Source organism: Coturnix japonica, chromosome 9, assembly GCF_001577835.2.
Source record: "Coturnix japonica isolate 7356 chromosome 9, Coturnix japonica 2.1, whole genome shotgun sequence".
NCBI classification, from domain to species: domain Eukaryota; kingdom Metazoa; phylum Chordata; class Aves; order Galliformes; family Phasianidae; genus Coturnix; species Coturnix japonica.
In genome coordinates this window covers 14,850,572-14,867,189 of record NC_029524.1, presented here as the reverse complement: position 1 = coordinate 14,867,189, position 16,618 = coordinate 14,850,572, and the positions used below count along the sequence as shown (strand labels likewise).

The 16,618-nt window shown below is 38.6% G+C and overlaps 1 long non-coding RNA gene across 14 annotated transcripts in view; it reads left to right on the top strand.

The window, feature by feature from the left end:
• Nucleotides 1–16,618, top strand: part of LOC107318221 — a 228,497-nt gene that overhangs the window by 159,064 nt on the left and 52,815 nt on the right. The gene's annotated exons all lie outside the window — the stretch shown is intronic.

The following is a 16,618-nucleotide window of genomic DNA, read 5'->3' as shown; positions in this document are numbered from 1 at the left end:
CCTCAATGGACACTTTGACTCCAGTAACTAGCAAGGTAAGTGAAGGAAATTAAGCTGGGTGCCTAACACCGGGTGACACAGATACCATAAGCTGTGCTGTCCTTTAGGGAGGAGTTGCTGTCATGTTATAAGTTCTGTTAATGGATTGCTGTGGAGGATGAAACTCCAAAGCCCATCTAGAGACTCCTCTCGTGGCACTTTCATTTAACAGTAACCAGGGACTGAGGATTTGGTTCCAGGAGAACACAACTGTAAAGTTACACTGAGATGCTCATAGTCAACTTTGTAATCAAACCACCAGTTGTCTCTATCCTATACTAGACTGTAAATAATTTGTCACTTCTTTTAAAAGAGCATCTTTGCGACTCAGCATATATTCCTTTTGCCAGGGACTGCTTTTGTCAGCAGCGTTATAAACTGACACTCTCCAGATATCACAGAATCACAGAATCACAGAATCACAGAATTACCCGGGTTGGAAGGGACCTCAAGGATCATGTAGTTCCAACCACCCTACCTAGCAGGGCCACCAAACATACACATTTACTAGATCAGGTTGCCCAGGGCCCTGTCCAACCTGGTCTTGAACACCTCCAAGGACGGGGCATCACATACTCTCTTTCAGCTCGCCCATTTATAACATGGGGATATCCTCTCATCATATCTGCGCGCTAGATAATAGTGATATTTCTCGTATTTGCCGCAGCCTTTTTTCCGGATCAAGTAAATCTTCCCTCCTTAACTTAAAACCATTTCCCCTAGTCCGCTATTATCAGCCCTTTCGAAGGTTTACTCCCCTCCTGGGAGTAAGTTTCCCTTTTCAGGTATTCGAAAGGCTGCATGAGGTCCACCATCGCACACCTTCTCGTTCTTCCAGGCGAACAACCCAACTCCCATTTCAGCCCTGTCCTCATTATAACATAGCGGGGGTTAGAGTCAGACTATGTGTCGTCGATCATCTCACGTCTGAGCCGTCGTGGGGAGAGTTGTTATGTATTTGTGTGATGCGCTGGTCCTCCTCTAGGTGCATACGTCGCTCTCTCTCAAGTATCTCCACCAGGTTATCTCTCTCTCTCACTGAGGACTCACACCTGTGGGACTCGTGTGTGTGTGTGCGGATGCAACTAACGAAGTCTCAGCTCTCGTTGTACCTATGGACGTCCTCACAGTCGCCTACTATATCACTCGTGGGTAATCCTCGTCTCTCTCCTCCTATAAGCTGAACTTTTCTCTCTGCTGTTTCTACGGATCCGGCTGCACTGGCCTCGCTCGTCGATATCCTCCTATCGGAGCTCTCCGTTCGGCACTTTCTAATTTCAAGCCCCTTAGGTCTTTTTTCAGCCGAGCTGCTCTCAAGGACAAACTCTCCGCCTGTACAGGTGCCTGGGGTTCTTCCGGCCCAAGTGCAAAACTTTGCACTTTGCCGTGTTGAAACTCATTAGTTCACCCGAGCCCAGCTTTCCAGCCTGTCAAGGTCCCTCTGAATGGCATCTGTTCCTCCACCCGTATCGACTGCACCACTCAGCTTGGTGTCATCAGCAAACTTGCTGAGGGTGCACTCCATTCCCTCATCGATGTCATTAATAAAGATGTTAAAGAGCACCGGTCCCAAGACAGACCCTTTGAGAATATGACACATTCTGTTTTATTGTCTGAGCACTGTAGAAGAAAACAACCCATTCTGAGACCTGTGGAGGCTACCTGGAGTTAAAGGTGTGGCAGCAATGTCTCAAACTGTGATTCATTTTGAAGCATTCACAAAACCAGTGTGAGTTCACTAACTTCTTTCACCCATAGCTTTAAGCTGTGTGTTTTTCAGAGATTCAATTTTTCTAAGTTTTTCTAGGTAAAATAGACAGCAGCTAATACATAGTGAGAGAACACTCTCTCCCTATGTCTCAAAATATATTGGCACAGGTGAACAATTTGTTTTTGAAATAAATTGCCTTTTTTTTTTCTGAGTAACATTTGCCCGCTCTTTTTCTTTTACGATTACCTTCCTTCAGTTGTTTCAGTTCATTTCCTCTCACCATCTTATTTTCAGTAATTTTTCGCCTTTAGTCCTTCTGGTAAGTCTCAAACCACAATCTTTCCCATGGAGAAAATGAGGGCAGGCAAGTTTGTGATGAGGGTAGACTTTTGAACCATGAAATGTGAGTGTTTAATTTGTTGCAGACAATTTTGTCTATCTCTAAGAGCTGTGTCCTTTTTATATTGCTTATAGTTCTGATAATGTTTGTGAACTGGGAGCATAAATACTATTTAAAAATATACTGGAAGCGGAAGGGCAAAACAGAAGGAAATCTTAAAGCTGTAAGGCGTGCATTTGTTGCCAACAACACTCAGACAGATTCTTCCTTTTTGTAGCAATGCCAGTAGAATATAATAATTACTCATAGTCAGTGTTAGTACAGAAATTTACCATCAGTCTTTATTTCTCAGTCGTTATTTTGAAGCTCCTGTCTTTTTATAATCCTCAATGGTTGAAGTGAAAAATGCTTTATTTACGATGTTTTTAAAGTTATTTTAAGGCTTCTTCTGCAATTTGTTTTGCTCTTCATGTGAAAGCTTTCCACTTAGACTTACTTTGCTGGGTATGTCCAAGTTTTCAGTACTGACAACAAACTATTGGAGCTGGTGTATATTTTATGTTAGTTTTTGTGGTGACCTAAGAGGCAGCTGTGACAGAAAGAAGTAGCCAGTATGTGGTTGACTGAAAGAATAAATAACATAAATAACAAGAGATTTTGTTAGCAGGTCTTTAGGTGATGGTGATTTTTGTCACCTGCTGCTGCGCACCTTTTCTGTCACTTGCTCATTTTTTTGTGTCTAAAAGGGAGGGGCATGCTCTGTTGGAGGACGAATCTCTCTTGGCCACATATTAGCATGATGGCTTACTTGAGTATCAAAGAATTGTGTTTATAATCCCCTGAATTATAATTAAAACAGGTTCTAAAATCATTTTTAAGAGCTAAAATTATGTAGAATTTATGCATGGTGTCTTTTTAATAAACAACAAAAAATTCATTTAAATAAAGGAAGCAGTCGCCCCTGGGTTCTTGAATTTCCCTTTAAAAAGTTGAGCTACTCTTAACTTATTGATTTTGAAGCCACTATAATAAAGAATTAGTGAAGGAAATATTGCTTTTACTGTTTTCAGATAATGCTTAATGTTGTTGCAAATTATAAAATTTAATTAGCTATATAAATGCCAAAGGAACAAATAATGTGCTATTGTCTTGATATCTTTCCAGAAATTAGTCTTTTAAAACAAATTTGCCATATTAATCATCTAAAAATATTTTTGATCACTGAATTAATAGTTTGCAGCCTGTTTTCAGGTATTCATTGCCATAGGTGATTGCCTCTTAATTACTACATGGGCGCATTCTATTCACTCTTATTAATTCATGTTTTCTGGCACAGTCCCAAAAGGCAGCCTTGCCCTATATCTTCTAATTACTTCTATAATTGAATTTGCCCACTTTTTCTAACCTATTTTTTAAACTGACTGTGTTTGTTCATGGTTTATTGTGTCTTTTTTGTGTCAGTTCTCTGCAAGCAGAATGTACATTGATTCTTTCCTCGTTTCTCATTAATTTTCAAGAGCTTTGCTGCATGTCTGTTTTTTCAGCCTGTCAGACCTATTGCTAGACCAAAAAAAAAAAAAAAAAGATTCTTATTATTAAAGGTTAGGTAAAATAGACTGAAGTTAATTAATTCATTAGTAACTCTGAGCCAATTACTGAAGCCTTCTCTTATTTATATACTTGTTAACAAGACAGAGATGAGAAAGGCCTATTATAGGCACATGTCCTTCAGAAGTTGGGCAAACCCTCTGGAGCATATGCGTTTAGTTTCACCAAAGAAAAAGAATTGATTCCAAAATGAAGACTTGAAGATCTGGCTGGCAAATGCTTCATAACCTGATGGACCTTTTCGTGACCATCTAAAAGATATTTTGGGTCCTGTTTTTTTATCACAAGTAATACCTTCTAACGTTTGGCCTCATGAAGCACATACCTAACATATGAATATAAATATATTCACTTACCACTCCCCTAGAATTAATTCATGGAATGTCTGGAAATAGTAGAACAAAGAGGACCTACCCATGCATATCTATGCAATTAAGACATGAGTTGCCGATTGTGACTTCACACAATTTTCTTGTATTGATTAATGCAAGGAGATATGTAGCTGGAAGAAAAGAATTGTTTGTAAATATTTTTCATGTGATGAATGTCACATGAAAGCTGTGTTATTCTGTCATCCAGAAACTACAGTTTTATACATAAACCAGGGCATGTAATGAGCGGCTCACTGATCAAGGTCAAATGTTTAAATTCATTACATTAGCAGTTATTTTAAGTGTTATATTCAGTACCTGCACTTACATTTTCCAGAGGCTAAAGCATTGCAAAACAGTGAACTCTTCCACTGAGTGCAGGAGCGTAACTCAGCTTGCAGTGCTGGCATAAGGTTGTTTACTTTTCTAGAGCTACTTAACTGGGATAAAATTGGCTTAGCATAAACTTTGTGTATTCTTCAGTTTGGACTGTGGTCATCGTATCAGAATTAAGTAACGCGTTAAAAATAAGAGACAAAACATGGCTTTGGGTATATCATCCGATCAGTCCTTATAGAACTTTAATCCAAACATATTTAACAGAAAGAAAAAGAAGTGTTTGAACCAGTGAGGAGCGGGAGGGTTGACTTAGTCCAATCGATTAGATTTTGAAGAAAACTTGGTCCAAAGTTTTAGATTTAAAATGGTACAAGAAAGGCAGTTAGCAAATTAGCTGTAATTTTGAGTGTTTTCAGTTCCCACTTAGAAATAACTCCATGGCTATTTCAAACATGAGAGACAATAGGAAGAAAAGGAATAAGCGAATGAGACATCTGAAAACTCACCTGCATCTCATCTCTATTATAAGGTCTGGAAATAATCACTGTGCTGTGCCAAAATATTTGTTTGCCTCTGCATACATCCTGGAGCACACTCTGCTTTCTCACCCCCCCCTTGCGTGTCATATGGCTCCCTGCAGAACTGGGGCCTTTATTATTCAGTCTTGCTCATTCATCCTCTTCCTGAAATCATCTAGGAAATAACAGGCTGATTGGAACTGATGATATCTTGATCAGATCATTATTATTTCTGGTGTGAAATAAATAAGCAATTAATTATGGGAGTGCTCTAGCTGCTCTGTAGTTAGAATAGCTTTGAAATTCGCACTTAAAACAGATATTCACTTCTTCACTGTGTATGAATTATATGACATGCTTGCCAAATGTAGTTGTTTATTTGTGGAATGGAAAGTTACTGGTTTGGAGAACTTCTCAAGTACATCTCTTGATTTGTTGTAGTTATTGGCAGTTCTCCTTAGGACTGCTGGCTGTGTTAGTGAGCAGAGGGACTCGGATCCTTTCAGTAGAAACAGTGCAAACAGGTTTTTGAATGTTTCCTGACAACTGTGGATGAGTATTTAGAATGTTCAGAGTTGTAATGCAAGGAAATAGATGTTTCCTTAACGCTGCATTTTTTCTACTGATGAACTGCTATTGAAATCATTTTTGTAACTGTGAGGTGTGTATTATGGGGAGCAAATCACTTATTTGCCCCTCACTTCTTGCCCTTTTGGCAGAACTGTGTGCTTGTATTAGCTCCACCCAGACAGCCCCTATAATGAAGTCAGTAAAGGAAAAGCACCACCATGACATGGGTTGTGTTATCAGAATCAGGGAATCCGGGCAAGTAACTGGAAGTGCTGAAATTTAAGGTATTCATTGAACTATGTTATATTTTGTGGGTTTTTTTATAACATGTATCGATGGTGACGATATTATTAAACTAAAATAACCAAAAGTTGTGCTGATTACAGTATGGAGAACAACTCCAGATAGGGAGGAACACTTTTTTATTTCATACAACACAGTACAACATAACTCTAGCATTAGAAACAGTTAAAGTATGCAGTGTTTGCTGTCTGAAAAGCTCCTGGTTTATCATGTCTTTTGTAGTTCTTGCATCTTTTATAAATTTATTTCCATCCTTTACTTACGTTCATGTTACGCTGTGTTTAACTCTACTTCTGTCATACACACTGAATTGAAAAAATCACTGTAAGCTATTTCCTTTCATAGTTATTGCAGCTCTTCTTTACTCAGGGTACCCTCTAACACATCCTAGTAATATTCCTTTGCCTGTCTTCTTATCTCACTTCACGTGAATGCATTTTGGCTTCTGCACAGCCACAGTAGCGCTTTCTACTTAATTCCATATCTTTTCAGTAACTTCATGTAGTCATCAAGGAACTTGTAAAGATTGCATTGACTTCTAGGAACATGCTTGTTCCTTGTGGCATTCCCTTTAGATCATTATTGGTTCTTCTTTGTAGAACATCCTGTGATCACAGCAAGTGTATATGCTGAGTTGAAGTTGAAAATCAGAATCATCATTTACATACAACAGTGCAGGGATACTGAGATTTCATGTGTATGATGTGCCAGCAGCACAATCCCTACTGCCTGTTTCGTTGTCCTGCGTTTCTACTGTTTGGCTGTCTTTGTCCTTCCTGGTACACGCTGACAATTAGATGACTAATCTGGAGATATTAAAATATATGTATACTGATATAGTGAGTAGAATCTTATAATTGTAGGTTGATATTTTAAAAAAAGAAAAAGAAGTTGTAATAGAGGAAACATTTCAAAATATTTTCTGCTACTTTTCATAAAGCTAATGTGAAGTAATGCTGGTTACTGTCTTGGATATTGGGGTTTTCCCTTTATATCAGAGGCTTATTGGAAAACAGGTTATCTGATTAAAACACTGAGTGTTGATCAGCAGCATTCCTGCCTTCCTGTCTGTGTGCTCTTTGTTGACTTTAATAGTTATTGGAATAAATAAGGAGTATGAAATAAACTTAACATATTAAAGAAAGGAGGGTCCTCCAATGAACATGGGCAGTTTCCTGTCTCAGGTCAGCTACAAGGCAGGGAATTCAGCATCCAGCCTCAGACCAAAGCAAGGCCACTGAGCACTCAGGGCTCTGTGCAGAAGCTGACGTTTCTTTCTGGTTCTTGATGGAAGAGGTTTGTTAGATCTTCCATCCTTTGGCACTAGATGCACCATGAAAGAAATAGATTTCTCTAGTTTTGCTCACCACTGCAGCAAACTCAAGCATGGAATCTTATTTTAGGATCTGTTAGATAAGCTGTTTCCTAACTGATATTTCATTATCTTCCCAAGTAAGCTGCAAATATTCAATAAATATATTTTCTCTTATTTTAATCCTGAAGAAGAGGAGAGGTTGTCTCTTGCTTCCAGCCTTAGTCTAGCTCCTAGATTTCAGTATTTCATATAGGTAAAAGGGTACATGGGATCTATTGGCCTTTTAAAGCCCAAGACTGCTCAGGGTCTTTCAGGTCAGTTTATTAAAGCAAATAAGATGTAAATTATAATAAAGAGAGAAATATATGATTTCAAGTGGAAATTAATAATATTTTAACACAAAGTTTTAGTGAAAGATGTCAGCCCAATAACAATTGTGGATCAGGGGGACTGGGTCCATCCTTTTGCTCGTAACATGTTTCAGCACATCTAGAAATGTAATTGTATTCCTTATGGGTATCCAGACTGCTGGTAGTAAACAAATATGAGTAGTTATTATCTGCATGTTGGCATTATGTATTTTATTTCTACAGTAAGTGCCACCACTCAAATGCCAAACCTGTGCTTAACATTGTGCCAATTGGCCTCCTCGCTGATAAACCTTGACAGTACATTGTTCTGTTGTCAAGGGGCATTATCCTAGCAATTCAGCAAAAAATTTTCTTCATTTGGACAGAGCATCTTTTAGACATTCCCTTCTTCTATTGATTTGTTTTCTCCTGTCCCTTTCTCCTTCTTTTGTTTTCTTATCATAGCTTCAGGTTATTAAGTGCAAAGTATTGATGGGAATGGATGGTTTTGGTCGATGGAGAGCTAATGCATCCCTAATCCTGCCATTGTTATAGAGTTGTGCTTTACTCTGGTTCCTGATGGGGGAAAAGGTGCAAAGCTCTTGATCCTAGTTTTATTTGTCACAAACCCATCCATCAATCAAGCACAAGCATGTCTGAATGCTGAATGACATGTGGGTCTCAGCTGAAAAAATTCGATAACACTGTATTGTCAGGTTGCTCACTCTTTTTTTTTCGATAAGAAATACATTTGACTGAAATAGATAAGCATGCAACTACTAAAGACTTGAAGAGAGAGAGTGACATACATGGCAGCAAAGGTTGTTGATCTCTGGTATTAATGATACTTATGAGTAAATAAAAGAAGAAAAAAAAAAGCTCTGGACATGAAACAAGCTTAAATCTGGTAGGTTTTCTTTATTAAGTTGGAGTTTCAAGTTTTCAGTCTGGGCATATATTATTGACTGCAATCTAAGTCCAAATGTTGTTAGAACTTATCACAGAATTTATAGTTTAAGAATTGGTTAATAAAGTAGATATTTCTGGACAGTAAAATTATTTTAATATATGTTGATAAATCATTTATAATTTCTAAATGAATATGAAGATAAATAGAAGTATTCCTTTAGGATTTAAAATTATTTAGAAATGTAATTGTCTAAACATAGATATTTTATGCTACACAAATACATATGTGCATCACTCCAAAAATATCCATTTGAATTGTAATTGTATACTCAATTCTTTTGTATCTCTTAATTGTGGTTCCTGAGTGTCGTACATTATTGAAAACTTACCTCCTTACCCATATACAATTTTCTGTTTACACTCACTTAAAATAATTGTCTTATGGAACTGTTAAAATGCTACAATATTCCCTCTGTACGCTGTAAGTTCAGTGAAAGTAATCAGCTGATCAGAACAATTTTGTTTTCTAACCACAGAAGTAAATATTTTAGAATGGAAAACTGTATGGAATGACCTAAAAAAATCCATCAACAAAGGTAACAAAAAGACAACCCAAATCACAGGCTCTAAGATGAATGTGATGTAGCCTGAAGTACTCACACACTCTATGAGTAAGCCATTTTTTCTCCACTCTGTGACTAGGGGCTACAAAACTGCAAAAATCAATGTGGGATTGCTTTAGATTTGTTGGGTAAATTACATGTGCTTGGCTGCTCCATTGTATCTGGCCCATATTCCATTCCCGATACTTTTAGATGGAACTGGCACATAATACATAGACTCAGTATTGTTTTTTATGGATTTAACAGAGCTTAAACTGAACTCCATGGTAAGCAAGAAAACTTAAGAAGCGCAGCTTCTTGAAACCAGGATGAACACATAAATATAGAAACACTATTGAATCTGTGTCTGGGATCACCAGGCCCAGTTTTAATTTGGTGGGGTAGAGTCGGCACTAAGTAATCATAAAATCCTGGCATCTGTTGGTTTATCTTCAAATGATTATTTTGATGATTATTTGATATTAATGTGGAGATTTTTTTTTTAATTTTTTTTTTTTTTTTTTTTTTGGCATTTGTACTACATGAAGAGTTATAAGCATTTTTAAAAGACATTCTTGATATTGTTTGAATGCTGGATGATGCCAGATTAAATTCAGAACACCTCTGTGAGCACCAAAAAGCACTTGGAGATCTCTGTGTGTATCAATTGCAGTACGTGCAGTGAAGATCAAGATGCTCAGCTGCAGAACACCTAAGTCTGCATTTAGGCATTTCAGTTGTGGACTCTTTTCAAGTTGTATGTGGTGTCTTATTTAAAAGAAGGAGAAAGGACATGATTTCAAATGTTTAATATGAAACAGAAAATCTGGCTGCCTTTGAAAATGTACATGTTAGTTAACAAATATGAGGTAATCAGATGTAAACAGTTTGCTAGATTTTAGGTGACAAAAGCTAGTGTGATAGGACTGATAACACTCCTTAGTAATCCTGAAGAAGGCTGGTGTTTTCTTAGGGGAAAGCAAATGCATTTGCAGTTTTTAAAAGTAAGGTGCAAATGTTAGTTTGCCTTTATCGTATTTGTGAATGGTGTATTCCTAATGATATGTGTTTATCATGGTTTTAAATTAGGGGACAGACAATAGTGACTGTAGCCCCATAGAGTTAGTGAAGCCAGAAGTCTGACTTTGCATCCATGCAGACATCAGTGCTGCTGAAACCTGCCTGCACTTCCAAACCCATGATCCAGCCTGTGCTAAGCATGGAAACTGATAGCAGTAACTGATACTGCTTGTAGCACGGTGCCAGGGAAAACATGCTGTGTGTGGGTCCAATAGGCAAGGACTGCTGTCACAGCTGCAGCAGGGAATGCTTAAAGTGTATTTACAGGGAAGAGAAAATAAGCCTTAAATTTCGGGGGGATGCTTTCACATAGGCAGCTCTGCTTCTTGGTCTCACCCCTCCCCTGACCTCCTGGCATGCCTCCTTCCTTCAGGCTTTGGATGGGCAGGGGATGGGCAGCACGTGGTCCTCAGACTACTGGCGCTCTTACAGACATCCAGCTTGCACTGCTGGCAATTCACAATCCTAATTCTAAACTTTAGAAGTGTCTTTATAGTTTTGCTGTGTTTAAAAATTACAGGACACATCCTCAGCTGGTGTTAATTGATATAATTCTAGTAATGCTCTTGTTAGGACAGCAGTTTCTGCTAATGAACATCCTGCATTGTATCTCTGCAAGCATTCAGATGTGGTAATCAGCCCAGCCAGCCTCTATGAGTAAAGCAGAGCCTTGTCAGGGGGCCTCCACTTTAAAACTTTGCTTCTTGGTGTGTCAACGCTTGATTTTATTATTCTAAGGGCATTTTGATAACCCCTCTGTGTTTGGGTCTTCATGGTGTGAAGGTCTGACTAAATAATGAGGGTACTTTCTCTTTTATCTTTAGAGGGAGGATTTCCTTATTACTGCCAATAATATGGGTCAGATTTTCAAAGGTGTTTTAACTTCACCTCCGTGTTTGTACTGCATAAACACTTGCAATTGCCTTTGTATCCAGTCACTCCTACAGATGAGCGTTTACCATTATTTTGATATGCAAGTGATACTTGTGGATGTATTCTTCCATCTTATTTCTATAGATAAATATACACAGGCACAAGTGAGTGTCATGCTTTTATTTGGCATCTTGAAACGCTTAGTATTAAGTGGACCAAACAGTTACACCATTTGCTTTCTCAGGGTATATGATGGGTTCAATTTGCACTTTGAGGAAAAAGGAAAAGAGAGATGTTAATTCAACCTTTCCTGTAATTTTGAACTCTGTCTCATGTGACTGGAGACCTTAAAGGGTCCATGATCATATGTGAAATGCCTGTCTATATTCTAACACCTCCTGTGATACTATATAGTGGTAATGATCCTTCCTTTTTATCAAACACAAATAGTTCATATGAAAAGGAACGTTAACTTCCATAAAACCACCATAGCTCTGCTCCTTAGGCAATAGAAAAAGCTTACAAAGCAATTGTTGGTTACTCCTTTTGAAGAAAGAATGCATGTGGATGGGGTGTCATCAACAAAATGTGCACTTCGTGTTCCAGAATTCAATCCTGCTCATGAAGCTGTAGCCATTTAGCTCCATGACTTCTGACTGCTCTCTGCCTGAGAACTGGAAATGCTCTATGGTATATCAGTAGAAGATATGCTGTGTTTTCCACTTACTCTTGGGGAGTATAATGGAGTTCCCGCTATTACACTTAGGTGAAAATCAGCTGCTGAAATGAGCAACAGTAGTGTTGACATCCCGTATGCATTAGAAGCCAGTTTCATGTTGGTGTGTGTCTAGGACCAGGACCACTCAAGAGGTTAAAGATGTTGTTCATCAACTGGGAATGCAACTTGAGAAATATAAAGCCAATAGAATTAGAAAGAAAGGGCAAAACACCATATGATTTCTCTGTTTAAGTGCCATATGGCATCTCTTTAAAATGTATAGAACTCAGGAAAAAGGAGATTAGTGGAAAATGTAAGAGCTGCTTCATAGGGGCCTGAGGACCAGCAGTTCAAAATGCTGTAGTGTACAGACAGCCCTGCCTGCATATTAGGGAATAAATGATGCTAAGATAGAGAAGATGATGCACTCAGTACTTCTCATTAGCCTGACACATATTCCAGAGTAGAATGATCAGCACAGTGTTGTTGCATGGCTACTATGTATGTGTGCGTTGTACTGTGCAACCCTGGCTGAAATTGAAATAGTTGTTCTTTGCTGCTTGTGGACCTGATTCTGTGTCCTTTATGCTAATTTGCCACTGGTTCATTTGAAGGAAAATAATTCCAAAGGAGATCTTTGAAGTAGTCCCTACAGCTTTAAAACTTCAGGTATGAGATAAAAACTCATAAAGTGCTGTGCAGCATTAACTGAAGGAGTGAAATAGCTCCATCAACCCAAAGCCCCTAGAAGCTATTAATTCTCTTTAAGCACATGTGAGTCCCCATAACATCGGTGAGAGCAATTTGCATGCTTAAGGCAAACATCAACCCAAAGGCAACAATTCACAATGAAAAGGAAAGAAGAAAAAAGAAAAAGCCCAGGAACAAAATTTTTCCAGCTTGAATTAAAAACTTGTCAACTCCACTGCATGTGTTTGACTCAAGCAATATTGTGTTGGCTGTAAATTGTTTGCAGTAGGGATGCTGTACTTTTAGAGGAAATAATCCAGAAAAGATTTCCACCAAACCCATGATAATTTGATTGCATAGTCCATATTTGGAGCATATTTGCATATTCACTTGTGTTTACAAATATATAAACTGTCATCTCGCAGGCAGGGAGAAGAAAATTGACAGAGGAGGTTCAGATGGGGGAGAAGGGAAGGAGCTGCCAGTAAGGCCACAGGCTTGCCAAAATCCGCTAAGCGAAGGAAAAGAAACAAAACACAGAGAATAGACAAGGAGAATGAGTGGCTAATTACTGTACAACCCACTCAGCTAAAAATGAAACATACAGGCACGAGACATCAGAGAGGCACATATTGCATAGGCACATCCTGACAGCAATGACAAAACAGTGTAATCACAAACAGAAAACTAGGAACATTTCCCTCTTTGTTGGCAGCGTTGGACTGGATGTGTTCTAGCAGAGAGGCTGTTACTGCCTTGTCACTGCCGGTCACTTTTCTCTTCCATACTGCGTGGGAAGATGTCAGCCCCTGTGCCAGACTGGAAATGGCTCTGGGAAAAGCAGGACTCTGGATCCTGCAGATTCCTTGCACCTGAGGCCAGCAGGGCCCAATTCTCATCAAACCAGTGCCTCTCTCTCTGCCCTTGACTGGCATATTGTAGGGACATGGCTGGGTAAGGTGTTAATGCCAATCATCAGTTTGAAATTGGGGTATCTGAGATATCCCTACTTTTGGCATGATTTACATCATGCCAGGCACCTGATTCCTACTTAATTAAGGACAGACTGGAGTAGTCTTTGCATGGAACTGTATTCTTACTTGCAACTGTGTAGTGCTTGTAATCATATGAACTGATCATATAAACCAAACAACTCATGGAGGATTTCAAAGCAGTGTAGGTTTGACAAAGAAAGAACAGGAAGAAATGGTATTGTGTTTCCCAATGAATTTAAAGTACACCGCAACTGCAGCTGGAGGCCATTAACTAAATAAATAGGTACTAGCTGGTAAGGTTTGCAAACCTCCTTGCAAGCTGCTACAAGCTCTCCCTGGGCTTCAGCCTCTCTCTGCAAGCAGACCAGGTTACGTGCCCTGAAGGTGAGAGTGACCATGAAGAGACTGCAAAATGTTCCTAATATAGAGCATTTTCTAACATTGACTTTGAGTTCTCTGTTCTGTGGTAGTTCTAGTCTGAGAGATTTGTTGCAGTACTAAATTGTCTCTGGAGCTGTAGTGGAGAAAACTTCTTCGCTCTTGTGAGGAAGGGCAAGAGGTTGCTGTTACACTGCATGGTAGTGCTGTGTATGATTTGCCATTCAGGACAATTTACTGAAATTAAGTTATAAATAATGTTTTCTTCTATCTTCAGTTGGCTAATGTAGCTGTCTACTGCTACTTTACTGTGCCTTATTCACCACCCAGCTGTACTGTGATGCAGCATGGTCAAGCATGACTACAGAGAACACTATTGCAATGTGAGCTGCTGCCAGTCTCAGGTCTGTCATCTGAATGCTCGACTGGGTGCAGACTATCACAAATTTGGATGAAAATTCTTAGTTCTCTGAGCACAATATGACTGAAAAGAAAATCCCTTGAAGCTCTAGGAAAATGTTGAGTGTTAATAATCTCAGATCCCGTGGAAAGTGACTGTTCATGAGAAAACAAAAGTTAGACTGTACAAAAAGCACCTTCCACAGGATTAGCCTATGAAAAAAAATCCTACAGATCTCAGTCAATAGCACTCACCATTTCAAGTGAGAGGATAGTTTATATTAATAATAAGAGAAGCATAAAGGAATAGAAGTTGCAGATATTTGCAGTATATTGTATCTGGTAAAGTTTATTTAAAATTATAGGACAGCCACACAACAAAGACGTACTGTAATTATATTTATGCTCACATACACATCTTATTTGCATCACACCCATCAATATGAACATCACCAGCAGGAGGAGGATGTGATCAAGGCACTGTTTTATCCCCTTGTGTTTCTTCTTCCAAAGAGAAAAGAGTTCCATTGGGGAAAATAGTTTTGTGACATGATCTGTACAGCAATAAACTTAATAATAGCAAAATTTATTAGAAAAAGTAACAAACTCAATGGGGCAGGGATAGAGACAAAGTAAAAACAGTTAATTTGCAATAGAAGTAATCTCACAGAGATTTATTTTACTTCAACTAATGCTCTAAATTTGCTTTCACCCTTTTATTTAATTTGACTTACATTACTCAAACGTCTCTGTGTGGACATGGCTAACTTTGTATGAGGACAATGTGAATAAGAGTCTAGCTATTGTTTTGTAACTGACAGATCGTTGTTGTCTCAGAATCCTTTATGTTCCAGCACGTGTTGGCAGGAGGAATGCTGGCTTACAGGCTGAAATGTAATATTAAGAGGAGAAAAAGACAAAGCAACTTTTGAGAAAACGTTGCTGATATCAGTGAGTGTTTCTGCCATTCCAACCCTTTAAATCTTGCAAAGTCTTCTAACCTCAAAACCCAAATGACCAGCCGGAAAGAGAAGTGAAATTCAAGCTAGTCACTCCTTCAGCCATAAATGAAAGCCACTCTTCTCCTCTGTTCCCAAAATTTTGAATAGATAATGAACCAAAGATGAGTAAGATGAATAATGTCATATTCACGAAAGATCAGCAACTCTGTGTAGTTTGGAACAAGGAGCAAAGAATTTGCTCCTGCAGAACTTTGTGCCCTATGCAGTGAGCTTTCAGTGACGTTCTCATTGTTAAGGCTTTTCAGGCCACTGATGTAAACAGTAGGTTCTGTGACAAGTCCAGTGGAAGCTGTACAGTCTAACAGCTAAATGAAGTTTGGCAGTTCCTCTGCTTAGGCCTTTGATAGAGAAAACAAGGAGGAAGAGGAAGAGGTAGCTCCTACAGCTGAACGTTAGTGTTACGTGCAATTTCATTGCAGACATATTTTGAAAATTCCATTGTCTGTTTCTTTACCCTCATTTAGTACAAGCAGACAAATCATTTATTTCCAGGCTGCAACAGCACTGTTCCCTTTTACTTCTCTGAGAGATAAAACTGCCCTGGATACACTGCACACCCAACAACCCCACATTGGGCTTGTGCATTATAGATGATGAATGAAATCAAAGGTAGAGGAACTGTGTCGTTGTCATTCAATGATCAGCCTACAATATTTCAATCTTATCCAGAGATCTTCCATCATTTAACTTCATTCTATGTCCCTCTCTCTATAGGGTTTAATTTTTAAAAGAATGAATCGGTTACTTGAGAGCGGGAGGTTCATACATGTGAACGTATCAAGGAGCATAAGGTGCCTTAATTCCCCAGTGCTTTTTTGGATCTGGACCATAATGGTGACTCTCACCAGCTTCTATACTGATAGGGTAGAACCTATTTCTCTGCTGTCTGGTCTGTTGTCCCTAAGTGCCCACTGCAGAGAGGAAAAGACGAGATAGTTGTGCACAGGACTTGCCATGGAAACACTGATCCTGGGGGGAAAGCCACTCAGGATCAGTGCTGCCCACTCTGTGCAAGTACAGAAACATTCTGGTGTATTGTTAAGAGCAAATGATGGTGGGTGTAAGAATTACAAGCACAAGTATCTGATTGTCAGCCCCTGACAGGGTGAGTGTAGCTATTAACTAATTAGCAACAGAATTTGCATAGCTTGCAACTCTCAAACATTTCTATGAATAAATTGATGGTCATCCAAATACTTGCAAATTAATTAATTAAGAGATGATGGGATTCTCCAGATAACAAAACTAACCATTTTTAGTAATTAAAACATTTTGCCCATATGATTACTCACCTAGTTCTACTAACAAGGTTGTTTTTGTCTTGTACAGTGGGAAACTTGTTACTGTATTATATTTCTTCTGGGTTTTTTTGTTTTTTTGTTTTTTTTTTTCTCCTGAATTTTATTTCTTTACTGTTCTGCTCTGTCCAAAGTATTTAATACATTAAGTTTTTTGCTTGTTAGTGATTAGATTCTTGGGCAGGACTTG